A 27,670-nucleotide genomic window follows, 5' to 3' on the forward strand; every position below is an offset into this window, starting at 1 on the left:
ATGAGGAATCATGTGTTGCCATGTGTGTAAACTGAGCTTGGCTAAAATTAGAGATTATAAGATCCTTGGTTGGGTTACGAATAAGGCATATCCATTGCCTTAACAGACCAGTTAGTGCTTGAGTTAGGGACTAGGATACCCTAAGAAAGTATAAGTCAACTTACTAAGACCATTTTCTCTTGTTGAAATTATTGGAATTTTGCCAAGTTGCTGAAAGACCCAAGTTCGGGTACTGGGCATCGGGGAAAGAGGAGTCACACCTTAGCAGTGGGTCACACAAATGACCTCTGAAATGTTCATGCTTGTACTTAGATACATAATTTTATTTATGTGCGCAAGGAACTAATTCAAGGAATATACTTAAATTCTTCAAGTTGAAAGCCTAGAGGGAGAGGCAGGAACAGTTACCTCCGACTGTCTGCCTGACTCTATCCAAGGGGGTTGTTAGTTGCGTCGCGTATATGGACCTAACGTGCCGTGAGAGGTCTCTCCATGGATATTGCTTGGAGTGGGAGGATGCTTGGGTGCCAGGGGAGGCTCTGGCTGTAAATCCCTTGCCTCGAGATCTTGTACAAGAGGCCGATGTGACTCGAGATGGGATCTCAAGGCCCATGTACTAGTCTACAGGCAGAACTTGGAACAATGATCTTATAGATTGCTGGGATGGCATTCGGCATGATGTTGAACGTAACCCAAAATTTTGATAAATAAAGAACATATGCTTTAGAAGAAGGAACTTGCTTGACATTGTTTTTGTGTCAGTGCCTAAGTTACATGAAGGAACCCGTGATTAATTTGTTTAATTAAGTGAGCTGATTTTGCATGTCAAAACGTATTGTGTTAGGTAGCTACATAACTAAAGCAAATTGAGGAAAGTGCTGTGGATGTGACTCAGGTCCGTCCTACGGAAGGGTGGTCCCCGTTAGTTGGGAACTTTTCTCAAATGATGAGATGATAAGACAATGAGGACCTAGAGTCTTGCCGGTAGGAAAGGAATCCTGACCTCAGGTCCATCCCAAGTGGGAACGGCTGGAATCTTTCGCTCAGGGCACACTCGGGAGGACCTAGATTGCAAGCCCTGTGTCATTCCTTGCGAGTGCCAGGTGGAGCCTTCTATACCCTCCTCTCGATGGAGGTGTTCGGACAAATGGGCACGCTACAGTTGGTATCAAAACGAACCAACGGAATCTAATATTTACAAGGGAACTTAATGGTGAAAGCAAAATAGTGCAATGTTTGCTGTTGAGAACATTTACTTACTTACTTATGGATGCTGGGTTGCACAATCACAAAGCATGGAATAAATTCTTGGTGTTCTAGGTAATGTTTATGACTGCAATGTGTGCTTTGGATTATTAATAGGCTAGGCATGATAAATATTCTAGACTACATCTACAATCCTTCACCCCTGTACGTGGAATGGAGATGGACGGGTGAGTCAAGAATATATTGCATACCAGCCCATCAACTTGCATACCTTCAGACCAACTTAAAGAGAATCAAGTGGATGGAGGATTTAAAGATCGTGAAGATGTTCATCTTTGTGGAAGCCATTGAAACCCAACCCTGCACGTTGGCGATCGGCAAGTCAAGGAGAACAAATATGTGTATGAAGAAGTAACTCAAGTGATCCCTGCCGACAGAATCAAAGTGTTGGGGCGTTATGAGAAGAAAGGGTACCAAAGGAAGGGATACCCCAAGATTCCTATGACTTATCGATTCCTAAAAATCCATGACCCCTCTCCATATTATTACTCAATCCCTCTAGCCAAATGTAACACAATCCTATTTTCCCTAAACTGATGTGCCAATCAGCTTGTTCTACTTTCCCAAAAGAAATGTACTCAAAAGGGCTATGCCCTCATGAATGAATAAGATTTTTATTACTGTCTATCCTAGCTATGAATGTTGGCAAAGGAGTTAAGTGATTAGGTTACTTGGCTAAAAGCTATACTAGTCATATTAATGAAATGTAAGAAACGTTTGGTGAGTGTTAACATGGAAAAATTCTTATTGCCCAGGTGCAACCCCAAGTGCAAGTTCCAAGTCCGACCCTTGCACTAAGTACAGCTGTGATTCAAGAGAAGAAGTTCCTTCTCAAACAAATCAAGCCACATGAATTTGATGGTAGGGGAAGGACTATTCAAACTGATGCCAAGGTCTAGATCGAGTCGATGGAGGACTATTTTGAGGCAGCAAGAACTGCACCCGTTAACCAAGCTATGCTTGCCAAACTAAAGCTTACGAGTGAAGCAAGAATTTGGTGGAAACAATGGTGTAGAGATCAAGGGATCTCAAAAGGGACTGCCACTTGGGAGAAGCTGTGCGAGGGAGGTATCTGCTACCTGCCTACCACACATAGAAGATGAACGAATTCTATGAATTGAAGCAACTTGGATTATCCCTTGATGCATATTATTCAAAGTTTGTCTCTCTCTTAAAGTATGCGCCACAAATGGATATGACACAACAGGTGTCAAAGTTTTGTGCTAGGTTAAATCCACCCATAAACACCCACTTGGAATCAATGTGCCCAATGGACCTACAAGACGCACTCATTTGAGTTGCACCAATAATACAGGAGGTGCAGACCAAGATAAGGAACAACATAACTTGTTCTTACAGGGATTAGAACAAGGGAATGTATAGGTCTCAGGCTAAGAGAGCGTAGGGCCAAAATCAGGGACAAAGAAAGAAAGCTAGGACCAATGCTGTCAACAACTTTGTTCCTACACAAGGTACTGGCCGCAATCTCCATTGCTTCCATTGCAACAAGCCTGGACACTTCAAGAGGTAGTGTACCAAGCTTAGCCAAGGACAATGCCAAGGGCCATTCCAAGGAGCCGCCCATGGACAAGGAGCCACCGTCATGGCCAGAGGGAGAACCTCTAGTGTTGCCAACAAGGAGTTGGGCGATGAAGAAGATCCATCCATGGATGCTAACATTGAGAGGGCAATGGTTCATGCCGCTCTTCACAAGAAGGGCCTGAATCGCCAATTCTCGATGATCCAAACTCCATCGAATTATGAAGGTAAAAGCTTCAAAACCCTAATCGATTGTGGCAGAAAACAGTCCTTCATTTCACTAATCTTCGCAAAAAGACTAGGGATAGCCACAATAGACGCACCTACTTTACTTGTGGTATTGGCAAATGGTCGTGAGGTCTCTTGTACCAGGCAAACTTCTAAGGTGAAATTCCTACTAGGTGGAAAGCCGACTTTGGTGAGATTCAGGGTAATGAACCTAGGTGTCCCCGAATTTTTGCTCGGAATGGATACCAAGATTGTGGGAGAGAAGGAAGGAGTCTCACTTGTAGCTTTCTTGCTTGCACAATGGGGGAATACACACAGAGGTGGAGGCTGAAAACAATTTTCCTCTTCTTAGTTGTGTAAGCCAAAAGAACTCTAATACAAAGAAATAGAAGAACCCTATATATGGGTCTCAAACCAAACTCAACTAACTAAGGTGGCATACTAACTGAGCCACAAACTAGAGCAGATAAGGATAGCTATCATGTAGCTATTATTCATGGGCGGTGTACCAACCGCATCTGCAATTGACAAGTCAGTGTCATAAATGCACAACGGTCACCCTGGCATATCACGAGTGGAGCTCGATATCTCAACACTCCCCCTCAAGCTCAATCCCAATTCTTGCACACCAAGCAGGTCTCTGAACTTGCGTAGCTTCTCTGCGTTCAATGCCTTCGTGAATATGTCAGCTACCTGATCCTCTGTGCTGACACAAACTAGATCAATAAGACCTAGTAAAACCCTCTCCCGCACATAGTGATAATGCACCTCAATGTGCTTTGTTCTAGCATGATAGACTGGGCTATTTGCCAAGTGTATACTACTCATGTTGTCACAATAAATGACAACTGGCCCATCTGTAGGCTGATGCATATCATAAAGTAGCTTATGCAACCAAGCTACCTCACATGTAGCCATTGCTGCACCCCTGTACTCAGCCTCTGTGCTGGACAAGGCAACTATAGGCTATTTCTTACTACTGCAAGTGACTGCAGCACTCCCAAAAGAGAACACATATCCACTGGTAGATCGTCTATCGAAAATGCTACCAGCCCAATCAGCATCAGTGTATCCGTGCAACTGTATCTGAACCCTAGTCTCATAAAATAGTCCATACTGCAATGTGGACTTCACATACCTTAGTATGCGTCTAGCCGCATCCAAATGCGGTTTCCTTGGAGCATGCATGAACTGACTTACTAGTCCAACAACATAGCTCAAATCATACCTGGTAATAGTCATATAAATCAAGCTTCCTACTATGCATTTGTACATAGTAGGGTCTTCCAGAAGCTCACCTGCATCTGCGCTCAGCTTCACATTCTACTCCAAAGGAACTGAATTAGGCTTACAGCCTGTCATCCCATATTTGGACAACATGTCCAATCCATACTACCTCTGCAAGAGCTGTATCCCACTTGGTGATCTAATCACCTCAATGCCCAAGAAATAACGCAGCTCTCCCAAATCCTTCATCTCAAACTTTTGCTTCAATAGCATTTTCACATGAAAGATATCTTCATCACTGTCACCTGTCATAATCAAATCATCAACATAAATGACAAGTAGCATAATACATTTCTCTGTTTTTCTAACATAAAGTGAGAAATCTGCCTTGGAAATATGAAAGCCAATAGTGACAAGATACTGTCCTATCTTGTCAGACCATGCTCTAGGTGCTTGCTTCAAGCCATACAAGGCTTTCTTCAATCTGTAAACAAACTGAGGATGAATAGCATGCACATAACCTGGTGGCTGCTCCATATAGACCTCTTCTTGCAAATCACCATGCAAGAAGGCATTCTTTACATCCATCTGATGTAAAGACCATCCCTTTGATGCAGCCATAGTAATGACTGCTCTAACGGTTGCCATCCTTGCAACCGGGATGAATGTTTCTTCATAGTCAATGCCATATGTTTGTGCATATCCCTTGACTACTAATCTTGCCTTGTATCTGTTCACAGAACTATCTGCATTGTGCTTCACCTTATAAACCCACTTACAGCCAATTGCATTCTTACCTTTAGGCAAAGATACCAATTCCCATGTAGCATTTGCTTCCAAGGCATCCATTTCTTCATCCATGGCTTTCTCCCATTTTTCATTTCCCATGGCTTGCTCAAAAGAAGTGGGTTTTGGTTCCTGTATCACTTTGACCGTATATGCATAGTGAATGGCTGTAAATCCATCATATTTCAGCCTATCCACAGGATACCTAGCTCTCGTAGACCTGCGCAAAGTAGGTTCACTTCCAGGTGCTCTCAAACCATCCCTGGTCTTCCTTACTCTAGGTGTAACAATAGAAGGAATACCCAACTCATCATCAATACTCTGTTTTGAGCCACTGGATTCACCATCCACATAAGAGTGACCTGCATACACATCAAACATGGGCTGATCAACCTTCTCTTTTCCTTTTCGTGATACCTGCATACCACTATCTACATTTCTTTGAGAAGATTCTCCTGATCTCAATCTGCCTATCCATGGCAAAGAATGTGAACCACTGCTAGAGGACGCTCCAGGTCCACTAATATTTTGTGACTGTTGCTGTGAATTATGTGCAGCATTACCATATTGTGCATCTACATCATCAATCACATTTACTAGTTTATACCAGCTACTCGTCTCATCAAAAACAACATCTCTGCTCACTGTAAACTTATGAGTAGAAGGGTTATAGCATCTATACCCTTTTTGCTACAGAGAGTAACCAATAAAGATGCACTTCTCAGCTTTTGGATCCAACTTGGATTTCAACTCATCTGGCACATGTACATAGGCAATGCAACCAAAAATTTTTAAATGAGAAATATGTGGTTTCCTACCAATATACCTCTCCTCTGGAGTCATCCCATGTATTGCTGCAGTGGGAGTCATGTTCATTATGTAGACTGCTGTAGCAACTGCCTCAGCCCAATAAAAATCTGGCAAGTCTTTTTCGTTGAGCATGGCACGAGATACCTCTTCAATATGCCTGTTTTTCCTTTCTGCAATTCCATTTTGTTGTGGGGTATGACTGCATGAATATTGCTGCTTTATGCCATGCTCCTGCAGGAACCTTGTAAACTCATTTGAGAGGTACTCTCCCCCTCCATCTGACCTTAGGCATTTTTTTTGCAAGCCTGTTTCTTCTTCAACCATAGCTTTAAGAGTTTTGAAATGCCCAAAAACTTCACTTTTCTTTTTCATAAAATACACTCAAACTTCTTTGCTATAGTCATCAATAAAAGTGACAAAATAATGACAACCTCCAAGAGATGCAGCTTTAGTAGTCCACACATCAGAGTGGATTAATTCCAATGGCTTCTCACTCTTTTGAACATGTCTAGGAAATTGACAGGCTTCACATACCTTATGCATTTCTGCAACCTTTAATTTAGGCAATCTTGCAACAATATTTTGGGCCTGCATTGATTTAAGTCGCTGTACATTAACATGACCAATGCGTTTATGCCAGATATCAATATCTACAACTACACCGGTCCCATGTGCAAACATTGCTGCACTCAATTCAGGCATGTCTGCATCCAACGTAAACATTTTGCCATTCTTCTTTCCTTTTGCTATCAAGCGACCTTTATTTCTCATATCCTCAACAAAGCATCCATGAGGATTAAATCTGAACTGCAGGCCCTGCTCAACCATTTGACCAATAGAAACCAGATTCTTGGTGATATTCGGGACATGAAATACATCGGACATGTACTTCTTTTTCCCATCTTGCATAGACAAAGGAATTTTTCCAATCTGCACAATAGGATGTGCAGTATCATCACCAGTGTTCACAAATCCTGGTTTTTCCATTTTCCTTGCATCCTCCATCCATTCTGCATGACCTGTCATGTGGTTTGATGCACCTGAGTCAATATACCACACATCGTTGGTTTCTTTTGCACTTTTCACAGAATTGTTCATGTGCTGCACCATAAACAAATGCTCATTTCTGTCATTACCCTGTCTACTAGAAGATGCATAATTCCCTTTTTGCAATTTCCCATTCATGATGTCATTCTTCTTTTTATAGCAGTTTTTAGCCATATGACCCATTTTACCACAGTAGTAGCATTCAACATTGTTGTTTGCATTTTGGCCTCTTTGCCATCCACGACGACCCCTTTGGCTCCCCGTGCCTCTAGAGTTGCCACATCCTCCTCCATAGGATTGGTTTTCTTGAGTTTGCTGCATATTTTGATTTCTACCACGGCCTCCAAATCGGCCTCCTCTACCTCTGCCTCTACCTCTTCCAGTATTTGAGTAGAAGACAGCTTCTTTTGAAGTTCCTCTCGAAGAAGATGCACCACCATTTCTCTGCTCCTCAGAAATTAAAAGAGCAATCAACTCCTCAAAATTAGGAAACCTTTCACGGACAGAAATGGATGTTCAGAACTGTGCATAATCCTTTCCTAGACCATTCAAGGTCATAGAAACTAAATCATCATCTTCCACTGGCGACCCAATGGAAGCAAGTGCATCTGCAATCTTCTTCACCTTCATGCGGTAGTCATTGATGCTCATATTTTCTCTTTGCACATTATGGAACTCTTGCTTGAGCTGCATTTTCTTGGCTTGCGTATTTGTGCTATACATTTTTGACAAAGTATCCCATGCCTCCTTTGGCGTACTTGCATCCTGAATATGCACAATCATAGAGTCTGAAATACTGATAGACAGCCAGTACATAACTTTCCTGGCTCTCTCATGCCATGCTTTGAATGCCTACATTTGTTGTTGATTGGGAACATCAGGAAGAACTGGTTCTTCTTCATTTCCTGCAACAAATTCGCAATATCCTTTTCCCATAAGGAAATTCATCATTCTAAACTTCCATGCTTGGAAGTTGTTCTTGTCAAGCTTTTCAGTTACAATCTATGAAAGAGAATCAGACGCCATTACAGAATACTGGAAAAAATTCTGGGCTTTTTCAGTTACAACCTGTAGAATAGTGGTCGCACAGCATAAAATTGGGCCTTTTCCTGAGTGCGTGTAGAAAACTTTCACCTCCAAAACAGGCCTTGAAATGGCCTCAAATAAAAAAAATAGGGTCGCCAAGGGCTAAAGCCCATTCTTGTAGCATATACTGCCCTATTGCTTCACCGCGAAGGGTGTCTCAACCTGAGACAATGCACTCTTGCAATTTCCGGCAGTGCTACATGCAAAGATCTGCTCTCAAAACAGAAAATGAAAGCAACACTGCTCCTCTTACCAGAACACCGTGAGCTCGGCTTGCTTTCTTGAGCTCCTTACCACGAACAAGGCTCTGATACCATGTTAAGATTGTGGGAGAGAAGGAAGGAGTCTCACTTGTAGCTTTCTTGCTTGCACAATGGGGGAATACACACAGAGGTGGAGGCTGAAAACAGTTTTCCTCTTCTTAGTTGTGTAAGCCAAAACAACTCTAATACAAAGAAATAAAAGAACCCTATATGTGGGTCTCAAACCAAACTCAACTAACTAAGGTGGCATACTAACTAAGCCACGAACTAAAGTAGATAAGAATAGCTATCATGTAGCTATTATTCATGGGTGGTGTACCAACCGCATCTGCAACTGACAAGTCGGTGTCATAAATGTACAACGGTCACCCTGGCATATCACGAGTGGAGCTCGATATCTCAACAATGGATTGACTAATACCCAATGATGCCCACATACACTATGGAAAGTGTCAAGATTGTGGGAGAGAAGGAAGGAGTCTCACTTGTAGCGTTCTTGCTTGCACAATGGGGGAATACACACAGAGGTGGAGGCTGAAAAAAATTTTCCTCTTCTTAGTTGTGTAAGCCAAAAAGAACTCTCATACAAAGAAATAGAAGAACCCTATATATGGGTCTCAAACCAAAGACAACTAAATAAGGTGGCATACTAACTGAGCTACGAACTAGAGTAGATAAGGATAGCTGTCATCTAGCTATTATTCATGGGCCGTGTACCAACCGCATCTACAACTCACAAGTCGGTGACATAAATGCACAACGGTCACCCTGGCATATCACGAGTGGAGCTCGATATCTCAACACTCCCCCTCAAGCTCAATCCCAATTCCTGCACACCAAGCAGGTCTTTGAACTTGCGCAGCTTCTCTGCACCCAATGCCTTCATGAATATGTCAGCTATCTGATCCTCTGTGCTGACATAAACTAGATCAATAAGACCTAGTAAAACCCTCTCCCGCACATAGTGATAATGCACCTCCATGTGCTTTGTTCTAGCATGATACACTGGGTTATTTTCCAAGTGTATACTACTCATATTGTCACAATAAATGACAACTGGCCCATCTGTAGGCTGATGCATATCATAAAGTAGCTTATGCAACCAAGCTACCTCACATGCAGCCATTGCTGCACCCCTGTACTCAGCCTCTGTGCTGGACAAGGCAACTGTAGGCTATTTCTTGCTGCTCCAAGTGACTGTAGCACTCCCAAAAGAGAACACATATCCACTGGTAGATCGTCTATCAGAAATGCAACCATCCCAATCAGCATCAGTGTATCCATGCAACTGTATCTGAACCCCAATCTCATAAAATAGTCCATATTGCAATGTGGACTTCACATACCTCAGTATGCATCTAGCCGCATCCAAATGCGGTTTCCTTGGAGCTTGCATAAACTGACTTACCAATCCAACAGCATAGCTCAAATCTGGCGTGGTAATAGTCATATAAATCAACCTTCCTACTATGCATCTGTACATAGTAGGGTCTTCCAGAAGCTCACCTGCATCTGCGCTCTGCTTTACATTCTGCTCCAAAGGAACTAAAATAGGCTTACAGCCTGTCATCCCATATTTGGACAGCATGTCCAATCCATACTACCTCTGCAAGAGCTATATCCCACTTGGTGATCTAATTACCTCAATGCCCAAGAAATAACGCAGCTCTCCCAAATATTTCATATCAAACTTTTGCTTCAATAGCATTTTCACATGAAGGATATCTTCATCACTGTCACTCACTATAATCAAATCATCAACATAAATGACAAGTAGCATAATATATTTCTCTGTTTTTCTCACATAAAGTTAGAAATCTGCCTTGGAAATCTGAAAGCCAATAGTGACAAGATACTGTCCTATCTTGTCAGACCATGCTCTAGGTGCTTGCTTCAAGCCATACAAGGCTTTCTTCAATCTGTAAACAAACTGAGGATGAATAGCATGCACATAACCTGGTGGCTGCTCCATATAGACCTCTTCTTGCAAATCACCATGCAAGAAGGCATTCTTTACATCCATCTGATGTAAAGACCATCCCTTTGATGTAGCCATAGCAATGACTGCTCTTACGGTTGCCATCCTTGCAACCGGACTGAATGTTTTTTCATAGTCAATGCCATATGTTTGTGCATACCCCTTGACTACTAATCTTGCATTGTATCTATTCACAGAACCATCTGCATTGTGCTTCACCTTATAAACCCACTTACAGCCAATTGCATTCTTACCTTTAGGCAAAGGTACCAATTCCCATGTATCATTTGCTTCCAAGGCATCCATTTCTTCATCCATGGCTTTCTCCCATTTTTCATTTCCCATGGCTTGCTCAAAAGAAGTGTGTTCTGGTTCCTGTATCACTTTGACCATATATGCATAGTGAATGGCTGTAAATCCATCATATTTCAGCCTATCCACAGGATACCTAGCTTTCGTAGACCTGCACAAAATAGGTTCACTCCCAGATGCTCTCAAAACATCCCTGGTCTTCCTTACTCCAGGTGTAACAATAGAAGGAATACCCAACTCATCATCAATGCTCTGTTCTGAGCCACTGGATTCACCATCCACATAAGAGTGACTTGCATTCACATCAAACATGGGCTGATCAACCTTCTCTTTTCCTTTTCGTGATACCTGCATACCATTATCTGCATTGCTTTAGAAGATTCTCCTGATCTCAATCTGCCTTTCCATGGCGAAGAATGTGAACCACTGCTAGAGGACGCTCCAGGTCCACTAATATTTTGTGACTGTTGCTGTGAATTCTGTGCAGCATTACCATTTTGTGCATCTACATCATCAATCACATTTACTGGTTTATACCAGCTACTCATCTAATTAAAAAACAACATCTCTGCTCACTATAAACTTACGAGTAGAAGGGTTATAGCATTTATACCCTTTTTGTTGTAGAGAGTAACCAATAAAGATGCACTTCTCAGCTTTTGGATCCAACTTGGATTTCAACTCATCTGGCATATGTACATAGGGAATGCAACAAAGAATTTTCAAATGAGAAATATTTGGTTTCCTATTAGTATACCTCTCCTCTGGAGTCATCCCATGTATTACTGTAGTGGGAGTCCTGTTCATTATATAGACTGTTGTAGCAACTACTTCAGCCCAATCAAAATCTGACAAGTCTTTTTCATTGAGCATGGCACGAGATACCTCTCCAATATGCCTGTTTTTCCTTTCTGCAATTCCATTTTGTTGTGGGGTATGACTGCATGAATATTGCTGCTTTATGCCATGCTCCTGCACGAACCTTGCAAACTCATTTGAGAGGTACTCTCCCCCTCCATCTGACCTTAGGCATTTTATTTGCAAGCCTGTTTCTTTTTCAACCATAGCTTTAAGAGTTTTGAAATGCCCAAAAACTTCACTTTTCTTTTTCATAAAATACACCCAAACTTTTCTGCTATAGTCATTAATAAAAGTGACAAAATAATGACAGCCTCCAAGAGATGCAGCTTTAGTAGTCCACACATCAGAGTGGATTAATTCCAATGGCTTCTCACTCTCTTGAACATGTCTAGGAAATGGTTTCCTTGCCTGTTTTCCAAATTGGCAGGATTCACATACCTTATGCATTTCTACAACCTTGAATTTAGGCAATCCTGCAACAATATTTTGGGCCTGCATTGATTTAAGTCGTTGTACATTAACATGACCAATGTGTTTATGCCAGATATCAATATCTACAACTACACCGGTCCCATGTGCAAACATTGCTGTACTCAATTCAAACATGTCTGCATCCAACGTAAACATTCTGCCATTCTTCTTTCCTTTTGCTATCAAGCGACCTTTATTTTTCATATCCTCAACAAAGCATCCATGAGGATTAAATCTGACCTGCAAGCCCTGCTCAACCATTTGACCAATAGAAACCAGATTCTTGGTGATATTCGGGACATGAAATACATCATACAGGTATTTCTTTTTCCCATCCTGCATAGACAAATGAATGTTTCCAATCTGCACAATAGGATGTGCAGTATCATCACCAGTCTCCACAAATCCTAGTTTTTCCATTTTCCGTGCATTCTCCATCCATTCTGCATGACCTATCATGTGGTTTGATGCACCTGAGTCAACATACCACACTTCGTTTCTTTCTTCTGCACTTGTCACAAAATTGTTCATGTGTTGCACCATAAACAAATGCTCATTTCTGTCATCACCCTGTCTACTAAAAGATGCATAATTTCCTTGTTGCAGTTTTCCATTCACGATGTCATTCTGCTTTTTACAGCAGTCTTTAGCCATATGACCCATTTTACCACAGTAGTAGCATTCAACATTGTTGTTTGCATTTTGGCCTCTTTGCCATCCACGACGACCCCTTTGGCTCCCCCTGCCTCTAGAGTTTCCACGTCCTCCTCCATAGGATTGGTTTTCTCGAGTTTGCTGCATATTTTGATTTCTACCACGGCCTCCAAATTGGCCTCCTCTACCTCTGCCTCTACCTCTTCCAGTATTTGTGTAGAAGACAGCTTCTTTTGAAGTTCCTCTCGAAGAAGATGCACCACCATTTCTCTGCTCCTCAGAAATTAAAAGAGCAATCAACTCCTCAAAATCAAGAAACCTTTCACGGACAGAAATGGATGTTCAGAACTGTGCATAATCCTTTCCTAGACCATTCAAGGTCACAGAAACTAAATCATCATCTTCCACTGGCGACCCAATGGAAGCAAGTGCATCTGCAATCTTCTTCACCTTCATGTGGTAGTCATTGATGCTGATATTTTCTCTTTGCACATTATGCAACTCTCGCTTGAGCTGCATTTTCCTGGCTTGCGTATTTGTGCTATACATTTTTGACATAGTATTCCATGCCTCCTTTGGCGTACTTGCATCCTGAATATGCACAATCATAGAGTCTGAAATACTGATAGACAGCCAGTACATAACTTTCCTGGCTCTCTCATGCCATGCTTTAAATGCTTGCATTTACTGTTGATTGGGAACATCAGGAAGAACTGGTTCTTCTTCATTTCCTGCAGTAAATTCCCAATATCCTTTTCCCATAAGGAAATTCGTCATTGTAAATTTCCATGCTTGGAAGTTGTTCTTGTCAAGCTTTTCAGTTACAATCTGTGAAAGAGAATCAGACGCCATTACAGAACACTGCAAAAAATTCTGTTATTGCAAAAAACACAGCTTCACCGTCACAAGGGCAAATTTGCAAAACTGGCGAAAGTGGTATTTGACCACACAGTCACTTCCTAGTGACGATTTTGAATAAACAGGAACCAAGGATGATTCTGTAACTCCCAATGTCTCTGCACACAGGCATATGATGCAATTTCTACAGTAACTTTTCACCGACCTGTAGAACAGTGGCTGCACAGCATAAAACTGGGCCTTTTCTTGAGTGCGTGCACAAAACTTCCGTCTCCAAAACAGGCCCCGAAATGGCCTCAAATCAAGAAAATCAAATCAAGTATATACTACCCTCTTGCTTCACCGCGAAGGGCGTCTCAACCTGAGACAATGCACTTCTGCACTTTCCGGCTGTGCTGTCTGTAGAGACTTTCTCCCAAAATAGAAAATGAAAGCAACATTGCTCCTCTTACCAGAACACCGCGAGCTTGGCTTGCTTTCTTGAGCTCCTTACCACGAACAAGGCATTGATACCATGTCAAGATTGTGGGAGAGAAGGAAGGATTCTCACTTGTAGCTTTCTTGCTTGCACAATGGGGGAATACACACAGAGGTGGAGGCTGAAAACAGTTTTCCTCTTCTTAGTTGTGTAAGGCAAAAAGAACTCTCATAGAAAGAAATAGAAGAACCCTATATATAGGACTCAAACCAAAGACAACTAACTAAGGTGGCATACTAACTGAGCCACGAACTAGAGTAGATAAGAATAGCTGCCATCTAGCTATTATTCATGGGCGGTGTACCAACCGCATCTACAACTGACAAGTCGATGACATAAATGCACAACGGTCACCCTGGCATATCACGAGTGGAGCTCGATATCTCAACAGAAAGGGCCAAGTCTCCTTTCAAGATTCTGAAGGGAAACTAGTTACAACTCAAGTAGAGACTGGTAGGCCAAAAATTTAGTTGGCAAAAGCAACATGGATAATAAAAGGGAGTTAGAAAGGGTCTACCTATCTATCTAATTAAACTAAATAGGCTAGATTAGAATCAGGAATCTGGGGAAGAACCTTCTTGGTTAAGGGAATATGCAAACGTATTTCCTGAAGAGCTGATAGAACTTCCTCCTCAAAGGAAAGTCGATCACGAAATCAAGCTGGTGCCGAGAGCTGCACCAGTCGCAAAGAGACCATATAGGATGTCCATCTTGGAAGCGATTGAATTGAAGGAGCAACTCAAGCAAATGTTAGACCAGATCTACATCCGTCCTAGCAGCTCGCCATGGGGAGCCCCAGTGCTGTTCCAAAAGAAGAAAGATGGAACGCTTCGGCTATGAATTGACTACAGAGGGTTGAATCAATCGACCATTTAAAAAAAATATCCCATTCCTAGAATAGATGAAATTCTTGACCGTCTTCAAGGTGTGAAGATCTTCTCTAAGATAGATCTTAGGTCTGGATATTATTAGATAAGGATCAAGGAAGAAGATATCCCAAAGACTGCATTTAGCACAAGGTATGGACACTTTGAATTCCTAGTGATGTCATTCGAACTGACAAATGCTGCAGCTACCTTCAACAAGTTAATGCAAGATATCTTTAGCCCCTATCTTGATGACTTTGTACTCATCTTCTTTGACAATACCCTAGTCTACTCTAAGCAGGAAAAAGATCATGAACCCCAATTTTGCATTGTTCTTGAAACAATGAGAGTACACAAGCTTTATGCCAAGAAGAAGAAGTGTGCATTTTTCAAGCGATAGATTGAATATCTGGGATCCATTGTATCAGCGGAAAGAATTTCAATGGATCCAGAGATGTTTTGGAATGGCCAACACCAAGTTCTGTCGAAGAAATACGTAGTTTGCTTGGATTTTACAGGATGCTATAGGATCTTTATAAAAAACTATGCTTTGATTGTAGCACCTATGACTGATCTACTAAAGAAGCAAGTAGCAATTCTGTCCTAATCTAGCCATGAGGGAGAAGAGAAAGAAGTAGAGGAAGGATTGGGAGAAGAGAAAGAAGGTGTGAGAGAGAGAAGAGGAGAATTGGGAGAGAGAAGGGAAGACTGTTTAGGGGACAACTATACTAAACGCACAACGTGCATGATGGTTGGGAACTTTTGCACTGAACTACACTAAGAGAATTGGAAGGATCGCATGCATCTAAACCGTATCTTGAAACTTTAAATGAGGAATCATGTGTTTCCATGTGTGTAAACTGAGCTTGGCTGAGATTAGAGGTTATAAGACCCTTGGTTGGGTTGCGAATAAGGCATATCCATTGCCTTGACAGACCACCTAGTGCTTGAGTTAGGGACTAGGATACACTAAGAAAGTATAAGTCAACTTACTAAGACCATTTGCTCTTGTTGAAATTATTGGAATTTCACCAAGTCATAGAAAGACCCAAGATTGGGTGCTGGGCATCTGGGAAAAAGGAGTCACGCCTTAGCAGTGGGTCGCACAAACGACCTCCGAAATGTTCGTGCTTGTACTTAGATACAATATTTGATTTCTATGCACAAGGAACTAATTCAAGGAATACACTTAAATGCTTCAGGTTGAAAGCCTAGAGGGAAGGCAGCAACAGTTACCTCCGACTATCTGCTTGGTCCTATCCAAGGGGGTTGTTAGCCTCGCCGAGTATATGGACCTAACGCGCCGTGAGAGGTCTCTCCGTGGGTACTTCTTGGAGCAGGAGGACGCTTGGGTGCCAGGGGAGGCCGTGGCTATAAATCCCTTGCCTCTAGATCCCGTACAAGAGGTTGACCTGACTCAAGATGGGATCTTGAGGCCTGTGTACTAGTCTATGGTCATAACTTGGAATAGCAATCTTATAGATTGTTGGGATGGCCTTCGGCATGATGTTGAATGTAACCCGGAATTTTGATAAATAAAGAACAGATGCTTGAGAAGAAGGTACTTGCTTGACATTGTTTTTGTGTCAGTGCCTAAGTTACGTGAAGGAACCCATGATTAATTTGTTTAATTAAGGGAGCTGATTTTGCATGTCAAAATGTAATGTGTTAGGTAATTAGATAACTAAAGCAAAGTGAGGAAAGTGCGGTGGACGTGACTCAGGTCCGTCCTATGAAAGGGTAGTCCTGGCTAGCTAGGAACTTTTCTCAAATGATGAGATGATAAGACAATAAGGACCTAGAGTCTTGCCAGTAGGAAAGGAACCTTGATCTCCGATCGATCCCAAGTGGGAACGGCTAGACGCTTCCACTCGGGGTAGACTCGAGAAGACCTAGATCTCAAACCCTGTGTCATTCCTTGCGAGTGCTAGGCGGAGCCTCCTAGACCCTCCTCCCAATGGGCTGTTAAGATGTGTTCGGACAAATGGGCACATTACATAGTCCTTCAGATTTTCACTCCTGAAGTACTTGTACTAGGGTTTTGGGAAGCTTCTGTAAGTATTGCATACACTGGTTGGATTGAACAAGAAGGTCCTCTGTTCTGGTTCTGATTCAGAGCTCTTGTTGAGACTTGAGATTGTTGATTCTAGTTGGTAGGATTCCACTGTTGTTGAGTCGCCATTGGAGGAATTGTTTGAGGCCACTATTGTTGTGGTTAAACCATCATTTGAGGCACTGTCGACTGTGGTGACCATGGTGGATACGCAATAAAATATAGATATCATGAATGCAAAGTGTAGGTGCACTATACTACGGCACTGCTTGCATCTGGGGATAGGAGTAGGGAACTATCCCTGGGATTGCATTTGGTGGGTATACCATTCCTGGCATGGGAGAAGGTAAGACTTCTCTCCCTGTCATTGACAACCTTGCTTCAACTTCGTCGTACAATCTTGCACCTTCCACTGCAACTTGCAGATTGAATGGTCTTCTCAACTCCATGAATCTGCAAACTTCTGGTTGTAGGCCTCTAAGGAACACTCCTTTTTGGATGCCTTTGTCCAAATGATGGTTAGTCCATCTCTTCAGGATGGATTCCATTCGTGAGACATAAGCTTCTACTCTTTCTCTAGAGGGCTAACTTAGGTTCATGAACTCCTCTCGCATCGCTCTTCAAAACCTTCACGCCTGAATTTAGTGAGGAAGGCCAACTTCACGTCAATCCCATGTGCCAAAAGTTCCTACTGCTTGTCTCTCATACCACTGAAACTCCGCGCTCTTGAAAGTGGCGGGGAATACTGCTAACCAATGCTCAGGGGTTCTATCATTGTTAGCCACACATGCTACCATAAATTCTGCTACATGAAGATCAGGGTCTTCATTGTACTCTCCCTTAAAAATTGGCAATGGGACTACATTTGCAGGCCTGTCATCAATATTTCTGAGACAAATCTGACTAGTAAGGGGACCTTAAGTTGCCATGGGGACTTCTGTAAAGAGTGCTTTTAGGGCGTCAAAGGAAGCTTCTGCTGTGATCTCATTCTCAACTTTTATTTTTTCATTCTCTCTTGTCACGTACCTCTGGACTCATTCTAACGCTTGTCTCTTGATTGCATTATTCATTAGGGGCTTAGCTCCAATCAATTTTTTAGTACTCAACATAATAGAATCAAAGAGGTCCTTTAGTCTTTGGGGGATTCTCTGGCCAACATCTCTAAATTCAGCTTTCAAACCACTATAGAGGGGGAGATATTCTGTTCTGAAAGTATCAAAACTCATTTTTCTTAGGATCGTTGTTGTGCCATTATAATAATGCCACCTTCTGAAGGTTTCAATAGTGTATGTTGTGAAAAACACACTGTCTACCAACTTCTAGTGGGTTGCTAATTGGACAAACAGAAGATTGTCAGTGCACCAAGCATCCCACATATCTTGCTGTTGAGTATCCACGAACAAATTCCAACTCTTTTCCTTCTTGTTTTCATGAACCTCCACAAACCATGACTCCTGAAGCTTCTTCACAATCTCCCACTTGATGATGTTAGCTCAATGAATACCAAATCTTCCATGGATAGTCATTCTCTCTGCTTCTACTCTTCAGTTTATTCCCAAACAAATTTCCACCAAGATGCAAGTTTCTGCTGCTTCAATAGGAAGAGGAAATAGTCCATTAGATAGTGCATGCATTACGATGGTAATATGTTTCCGCCATTGTGGGATGAACTTCTTGTGGAAAGTGGCTTTGGCAATGAGAATCTCCAACTCTTCAATGAAAGAATGAACTTTGCAAACATCCATTGAATTCTCCTCTTCTTGGCATTGCCACTTCCTTCATTTTCAGCCTCTTCTGATGCTTGTTGATGGCAAGTTTCCCTGACTGTGCACCAAAATGACACCAACCCTCACATGAACATAATCAACCACAAAACCAGGGACAAAGTACACAAAACCTATGTGTATGGCTCTGCCATTAATCTCAAAACTGAAAAGAAACCATACATCTCTTTTTTAATAATGAGCAAATTTGTTATCTTCATCATCTTCATCCATAGCTTCAATCCTTATGCAAGAATAAAAGGGAAAAAGAGGAATTTCTGCACAAAATATAGAGGAGAGAGGAGAGAGAACAAATTTTTGGCACCACCAAAAGGAGAATATGTGATTGGAGAAGAGAGAGGGAAGGGAAAGAGGTACATAACCACTCGTGCACTCCACCCCACCTCTTCCCCAAAAAGCACACCCCTTCATATTTTATTATTTCTTTGAAACTTTGATACATTTGATATTATAATACATTTGGCATTTAATTTTGCGTATTCCTACCCTTTACAAATGCATGCACGTAACACTTTTGTATATACCATTTATTTATGATGGTGGATGTGGATGTGGCTCCTCATGTTAGTGTATATTTTAGTGATTTTGGAACAATGTAAATGTTATCTTCTTTACAAAAGATGAAATTATGATATATGCATGGTCATTTTTGTGCCTTGCTTTTATGTTTCTTTTGGGTATCATCATATTCCTTCCACACTAAAACGTGAAGCGTCCTCACAAACCTTGTCAAAGAAGAACCACTTTCTAACACAAAAAAATCCCAAAATTGTTAGTAAAACAACTTTGATCACAAGGCCTATCCATGGTAGGGTATGGGGACTCCAAATCCATGACCACCAGAGTAAGGGAACTCCTACCTATGTCATACTTTCACACTGAAAATTTTGCATACTTGTTGAAGGATAGGGTTCAATCTTTCACATGGATCATGATCACAACTCCTCCATTCCAATAGGGAAATAAATAAGACTCCATCATTTAGCTCCAAGGATACTTTGGGAATAGGGCTCAGTTGTTCCTTTTGAGATAAGTTTTTTTTTTCTTGAAGAGTGTATTTTTTTAAAAGGTTATTCTTTATTAAACCTTTTCTTGTGCTTCCTTGTGGTTGTTGCCAATGCAAGATGAAGGAAAGGAAAATTAAGGAATGGTGGGGGACAAGGGGATTTGGAGAGAATAAAAGGGGGAAGATATTGGGGATTCTAAGTAAGGTGCCCAGGTTGTGGTTGTTGAGATGTGTACTCTAGGGAATTCGTTTGAGGGCCAAACGTGGGTTGGAAAAAGAGCATCCCTTTTTCAAAGGTGGTTTATTGAATTAAATAGACATATATTACCAATTTTTTTTTTTTAAAAGGTGAAAGCCTTAGGGTTAGGGGAAACAAGATGCTGCATGGAGAGGATAACAGGAGGTTAGAATGGGTGAGTTGTTGGGATTTGAGGCCGACGATAGCAACATTTAGGTAAACCCATAGGAGGATAGGAAGGATAGACATGAGGATCACCATGTGCATACAAAAGAGACAGATGAAAGGTGGTGAGGAGCTTGGTGAGCTTGCTACCTAGAATTGTGACATGCTAAACAAGCATCATCTCACAACAAAATGCGATGCCACTGATGCACATCCGAAAGGCAAGGCATGGACAAAGATCCAACCAGGCCTTGCAAATGCACCGGAGTGAGGTCGATGAAGAAGGGACTTTCATTATTTTTCCCTTCCTTTATGGTATGTGCCTATGTGACTATTATGGCAGGAATGGGGGATGGTGAATAGAGGTTATTATTGCATTCTTATACTGCTACACCAAGAAAATCATGGTCTTGGCTATGGCAAATGTAGGGGAGCAGGACGTATTTGGGGCTGGTGCATCACCGTTGCACATTCTTTCTCTCTTATCTCTCCGTTCCTTTGATGTGTTTCATGATTTGTTACTACTTTCCATCTCTCTCTTTCTATTTTGTTCTTCTCTTATGGCTACACATTGTAGATGCCATGGCATTTTCCTCGCAATTGGAATCCAAGGCCAAAGTTTCAAAACACTTGGGTACAAATCAACATTTGTGCATGTTGATAGTTGAAGGAAGGGGTATTTTAATCATCTTCTTCTTTTCTTCTTTGTTTGCGTATCCACATTTTGCCTTGCGGAGGTGATAGGAAGGGACATGATAGTTTGACATTAGATCTGGAGAGGAGGTGCAATACAATGCTGGAAAATGGGTGTTCTTCATGGCGAGGAGTTGCCAGATTTTTGAGGTTGCATAATGAGGTTGGGCAAACAAGATAGGGTACTTGATGGTGTGCAAGGAATCCAAATGGTGGAAAAGGCATCCTTGTAGGCAGTGCGAGGGACAGTGCCATTGACAAGGAAGAGACGGGTGGAGGAGCACACTATTTTGAGAAACTATCAAATGCATCTTTCGACCTATTATCTATTTGGTGCAGCTCTCTTTGATGATGTGACCTCGTCCTCCTCCTCTTGGTGCATCCGATTACAACTTGCAAGCAACCTGCAATTGTCTATTCTCCCTCGTCTTCTTTTGTAGAGCCAAATAGCACTAGAGAAGGGAAAGGGGATGGAAGTAGATGAATCATCTATAATTAGGAGAAAAACCATTGCTACCACAAATTCTCTTTCTCTTGTCTTGTCTTCTTCTTTTTCACAAGAAATCTGCATCCTCCTCCTGCTTCTTCTTTTTCATCTTCACAAAAATTCTGTCTTCTTCTCCTTCATCATATCCCTATCTTATCCCTATCCTCTTTGTAAGAATCTCCCTTCTTCTTCTTCCTCTCACCTTTGCTTTTCCGCTTCTGGCCCTTACACATCTTTCTCATTTGATTGATATCCATGGACGATGGCTTCTAGGTATTCGCCATGGATGTTGAAGGTAAAGGATTTGAAGTAGTTGATTCGCTCTATCGATAACACAACTTTGAAGGTCTAGATTGATGGCCTCTCTCTCTCTCTCTCTACACACTTACACTCCCCTTGCTTTGAGGGGCCCAACCTGCTCCTATGATGCCTTGCCTCACCTTTCATCTACTTTGGCTCACCATAACCAAAACCCACTAATAGTTTGGCCACATCCAATTGTAGGCTCTTATTCTATTATAATCAATTACAATCAATCCATTTAGCAATCTCTACACCTATCGATGCAATTAACAGATTCCTTCCATCTATTAATTCTATACAGATAGTGTATAGGTATTAGCCCTCAAACTCTCAAAGCTTTTGAACCTTTTCCAATTGTAACAAGTCATCCCTTTTGCCCTCTTCATAGAAATTGGGAGTGCATCTTTACACAGGAGAGATGAGGGGTTCCGAGGTAAAATTGAAATAGAGAAGTATCTCAGATTATGACCTTGTGGACATTTTCCAACAGTCCACCACCTTGATCTCTAAGATAAAGATAGAGGCCATCAATGACTGTTGAATCTTATCTTGGAATATGATCCGGGTTTTTTAAAACCCGGATTATTACCACAAAATTTGGCCAAAGCCCTTATCAAGAGCTTACCATATCACTTTGGGTTTCCTCTTCAAGCACTAGGTATGCTACATTGCTTCTCGATTATGATAACTCTAGCAAATGGGGGGAACAAGTTCTTAGAAGTCATGTCAATGTAAAGGGTAAAAGGGATGGTTATCTTAGTGAAGATGAAAATGGATTACACCTAGGAGTTGAGTGAATGCATAGATTTTTCAAAGGACTAGCCTCCAACTACACATGGGCCCCGTCTGCATCACTAAGATTTGGAATCTATCACCATCATTAGAGGACACCTCACCCTAGCACACAAGTCAATATCCACATCATGGTGTCATTTGAATCTTGCACAAAAGCTTACAAGCATGGACCCCTTTTATCACATGCTTATATGTATTTATATACATATGGGGGACTAAAGTCAAAGCAGCTTTTAGAAGCCATTTTTTATAATCTCAATAACTCCCGAGAAAAAGCGAATTTCAAGAAAACTCTCGCGAGGCTCGATTGGTTTCAACCTGGTCTACAAAGTTGCAGAAGAAACTTTTTTCAAATTCCTCACGGATTTGAAGTTACAAAGGCGTAGACTGCTAGCTACATGCAATTTTCTCCTCTCTTTCACCACACCAACTTGCCACTTTGTCCTTCTTGTAAATATATTATAATAATGTGCTTTGGGCACCCACCTCTTGTAATCTAGCTCCATTTATCTATTTTGTCTACCACCACCCTTGGCTTCTTGCATGATGACCAAGGTGGGGACTTGTCCCATCCACTATGCTCCATATTTTCAAAGATGCCATACATCATCTAGGATTATGTTAATCAAGAAGATTAGCTTAATCTAATCCCTCATGGAGGCTATACAAAGAGTCCATGGAGAATGAAGAAGGGGGAGGAAGGAGAATGACAAGTCCATGAGAGCACTCTAGAATACCCTCATCTCTTTGAGGTGAGCTATGAGTGAGTTCTTTTATTATGTAGCATAATGGCAAGCTTCCTCTACCTCTTCTCCTATTATCTCCCTCTCTTCTCATCTTCTCATTCCATGTAGCATAATGGCAAGCTTCTTCTACCTCTTCTCCTCTTATCTCCCTCTCCTCTCATCTCTCTCTCTTATATTCCAATATGGTGTTTAGTACATATATTCTCTCTTGTAAATTTGTGTCTTGGTTCTCTTGATTCTCTTTGAGAAAAGGGAGAGGGAGGACAATGACAAGTCCATGAGAGTATTCTAGAATACCGTCATGTCTTTGAGGTAAGCTATGAGTGAGTTCTTTTATTATGTAGCAAAATGGCAAGCTTTCTCTACCTCTTCTTCTATTATCCCCCTCTCCTCTCATCTTCTCATTCCATGTAGCATAATGGCAAGCTTCTTCTACCTCTTCTCCTCTTGTCTCCCTCTCCTCTCATCTCTCTCTCTTATATTCCAATATGGTGTCTAGTACATATATTCTCTCTTGTAAATTTGTGTCTTGGTTCTCTTGATTCTCTTTGAGAAAATGGATGTCCTAGCCCATCCTCCCTTTGGCTAGGTGGTGCCCCTCTTTCGTTCTCTTAGTGAGGATTGGAGGTTGGATGGGTACGAGGCAATCCGTTCATCATTTCAGCCCTCATTTTTGGTGCCCTCACTGAGGACATTCTCAACCACAATTCTCTACCTCCTTATGTGGAATGATACAACACATGGTGGCGCATCCTCTACAACAAGTTCCCCAAATGGCTCTTCCTCAACACCTTCACCAACTATTTTTGAAGCTAGTCGAAGTCCACGACTCCCAGAATGGTCTCCTAAAGAAGCTCAAGAGAAAAAGTATGCCTATCGGATGACGGCACACATGCGGGTAAAAGGTGTTCACTTTAGAAATTCCATTATCTCACAACGGAAAAAATTATGTGGCCATCAATTGCTAGGTTATCATAATTGTGGTGAGTGTTTTGCAAACAAAGTGAAGGCCTTTCCGAAAGGTCCTTGTCTCCAAATCATCAAATCCCTCTCTCTCTCTGGCCTAATCCATATCAAAGGAGGACAACTATGCATGAACGGTGTGGAGTTTTGTAGAAGTGCAAAGTATGGAGACTACCTTCAGCTGTTGTTAGCTCGAAGATTGGGTGTGGTTGAAAAGGTGGCCATCACACCTTATGAAATATATGTCGTCGAGGATGGACACACCAGGGCAAGAACAATCACTGGTGAGCAAATTCTCCGTATAGCAAAGTTGGTGGGTTCCAAAAAGAAACATTATGGAAAAAATCCTTCATAATTCAAGAAAATGAATTCCCTCTACTCCCTTAAGTAGTCTCCACTTATGAATAATAATAATGGCTCGAATTTCTACACCTTTCACTCTGTACAAAACATCCAAGTTAATGTATGCATCAGTAGGAAGATTTTCTTCCAGCAGCGTCTTGTCATGTACTTTGGGGCTGAAAGATTAAGGGAGATTCTTGTATCACCAGAACCTATAATCTTCCCAATGCTAGACTACAATGCATTATTCAATGTACATGTCTTTGTCCTATTATAATAGTTTCTCATGAATCAAAATGAGCTGTATGGACCTATCCGTTCACTTGCTATGCAAACTGTGCATATTGTAGCTAGTACAAAGCTTAGATTCCAAGGCATTATTAGAAGCATACTAGGGCCTAGACGTCTTGCTGAAATCAATGCATTTGTGAACCCATTCATCCTTCCCCTTATAAAATACAACTTAAGTCTAGACGTTTTCATCTTCATACTCTACTAAGGCAACATGGCATTTCCAAGATTTTTTGGGCACAAAGAGGAGAAAGCTCTAGACTTTTTGGATGACTTAGAAATGGCCTTCCTAGTCACAGGCCGGGATGATGAAGCAACCAAAGTACGGGCCTTCTCTTTAGTTCTAAAGGATGATGCTCGAGTGTTGTATCAAGCTCTCCCGGAGGCTACGAGGGGTAATTGGGAGGATCTCAAGACCGCATTCATGCACAAGTACCAAGATACAGAGCCACCTGAAGATATTTGGAGACAACTCTTAGATCTTCGCCAAACCTTACCAGGGGAGTACCAAGCATATGAAGGCATGTTTATAAAATTGTGGGATAAATGGACAGCCTCTTTAGCTGAGGGAGAAAGAGTACTTGATTGCCTTAAGAAAGATTGTTTTCTAGCCGGACTCCATCCTCTACTAAGGGAGAAGGTCAAAGGAAAGTTTCCCACATCCTATGAAGAATTAGTCACTTATGCAAGGGAGAAAGATAGAAAATTGAAGTATCAAGCCCAGTTGAAGGGGGGAGTTGAGCCCATGCAAGTTTTACCAACCATGACAAGGCCTAGAGAAATAGCAGAGGCCCCACTTGAACCGGAGATACCATAGCAAGAGCTCTTACAACGCATTACTAATCAACTTGAAATCCTTTCGTTAAATTTGGTGCAAGGAGTGCCGCCCCTCCCCTCATAAATGAAGGCAATCGAGGTCCAAGAAGACAAGAAAGAGAGTATGTTTGCTATAATTGTGGGGAGATTGGTCATGGTATGTACTTTTGCCCTCATCCTAGGCGTTTTCCAGGAAATGGGTTCCAACCAAGAAGGAGGGGACAACAAGTGAAACCACCTAGGGAAAGGTTTGTTCCACCGAATCCAAGGCCTCCACCACCGGTTCAAGTTCTCCAGCATCCTCAACCACTTGCAGAGGTGCCGCCCTTGCCTGTCCAACCGCTAGAGAATCATGATGTTAGGATAATTAGTTTAGATGAGAGTGATGTCAAAGGGAAGGCCAAAGTAGTAGAGGTTGAAGCAATGCCGGTGAAGAAAGCCCGGAGAATTGAGAAAATGGAGCCTACACCACCAAAGGAGGCTGAAAATATGGAAGAGGAGGCAGAGTTATCAATGGCTGCAAAGACACGCAATAGTAAAAAGAGGAGGGCTTGCTCACATCGACACATTGAGCCAGATGATTTTTCCCTGGGTAAAGGTACTAAAGCTTATGATTTGCTTGTTGCTGATGTGAGGAATCAAGGGCCAAAAATTTCATGGCCCCAATTACTACATCTATCTCCAACAGTGCAACGACAATGGTCAAAGATGGTAAGCATTAGACCCATGAAGAATAGACATGTGAATGCAATCCAGGCTAGAAAGATGAAAGATATTGTGCCTCTAGTAGAAGCCGAAATCAATGGGCAGAGAGTGTCAAAGATATATGTGGATGGAAGTGCAGAGATTTGTGTCATGACAGAAAAGTTGATGCATCGTTTGGGATTAGAGGTAAATGAAACTACTAAATTTGGGGCCAAAATGGCTAACAATGTAGTAGTAAATTATTTGGGAGTTATAAAGAAAGTTAAGGTAAAGGTGTGTGGAGTGCAATTGGAGCTTGACATGTATGTGACGCCAGTGAAGGGGGACGGCTATCCCATCATTCTTGGGTGACCATGGCTAATGGGAATGAAAGCCAGACAAGATTGGGAGACAGGGGCTTTAGAGCTAAGGCCACAAAAGGGGCTGCATAAAAAATGGAAGAGCACTATCTACAACATGAAGGAAGGCCGACAGGAGGATCTTGTGTTAGAGACCACCGCTGATGAATGGAGTTCCAGTGAGGGTTGGTCATCTATGATAGAGGGAGAGTCTTCTAATGAGGAGGAAGAAAGCTCTCTAGAAGTGATGGGGGTTACATTAAAAGGGCCTTCTAGTAGTGAAATTCCGCAGCAACTTCCAAAGGTCGAGAAGGAGGGGCTAGAAAAAATGTTGGCTAAGGATCTATCAGTTGAGGAGAAGGCAGCCTACATGGAAGTGGTGATAAAACACTCTGCACTTTTTATTTCTGATTATGAACACATCACAGGTGTGACAACAGTACAACATGACATTAATCTAAAAGAGGGAGCAAGGCCGGTGGTGCAACGACTACGACGGTTGGGAGTAGTTCAACAAAATGCTCTACTCACTGAGGTGCAACGACTTTTAAAGACAGGCTTCATCTATCCAATAGGGGACTCAGAGTGGGTTTCACCTGTGGTGGTGATACCCAAGAAGAATGGAAAATGGAGGATTTGTGTGGATTACAAGCCGCTAAATGCTGCAACAAAGAGAGATCACTTTCCTCTTCCCTTTCAGGATGAAATACTCAACGAGGTGGCCGAGCACGAGAGATACTTTGTTTGTGATGGGTATTTAGGTTATTTCCAGATCCGAATAGCTGAGGAGGACCAACAGAAGACAACCTTCATTACACCTTGGGGTTGTTTTGCTTACAAAGTAATGCCATTTGGATTAACAAATGCCCTACCTACCTTCCAGCGATTCATGAATTATGTCTTCCAACCATATTTTGGAAAATCCATCAGGGTCTTTATTGATGATTTTTGTATTTATAGTTCTAAGGCTTTACATCTAGGGAAGGTGGATGAAGCTTTCAACCGCCTTGCACAAATGGGTGGGCAACTAAACCATGAGAAGTGTCGCATTGGTGAAAGCAGTGTAACTTTGTTAGGGCATATCGTAAGTGAGAGGGGCATTGAAGCAGATCCAAACAAAGTTAAGGCCTTATTGGCGGTGCCATCACCATCTTCTGTGAAGCAACTAACCTCTTTCATTCAGAAGGTGCAATATATGGGGCAGTTCATTCATCT

This window comes from Lygodium microphyllum, chromosome 7 (assembly GCF_053477565.2).
Source record: "Lygodium microphyllum isolate KBCC chromosome 7, Lygodium_microphyllum_v1.1.10, whole genome shotgun sequence".
NCBI classification, from domain to species: domain Eukaryota; kingdom Viridiplantae; phylum Streptophyta; class Polypodiopsida; order Schizaeales; family Lygodiaceae; genus Lygodium; species Lygodium microphyllum.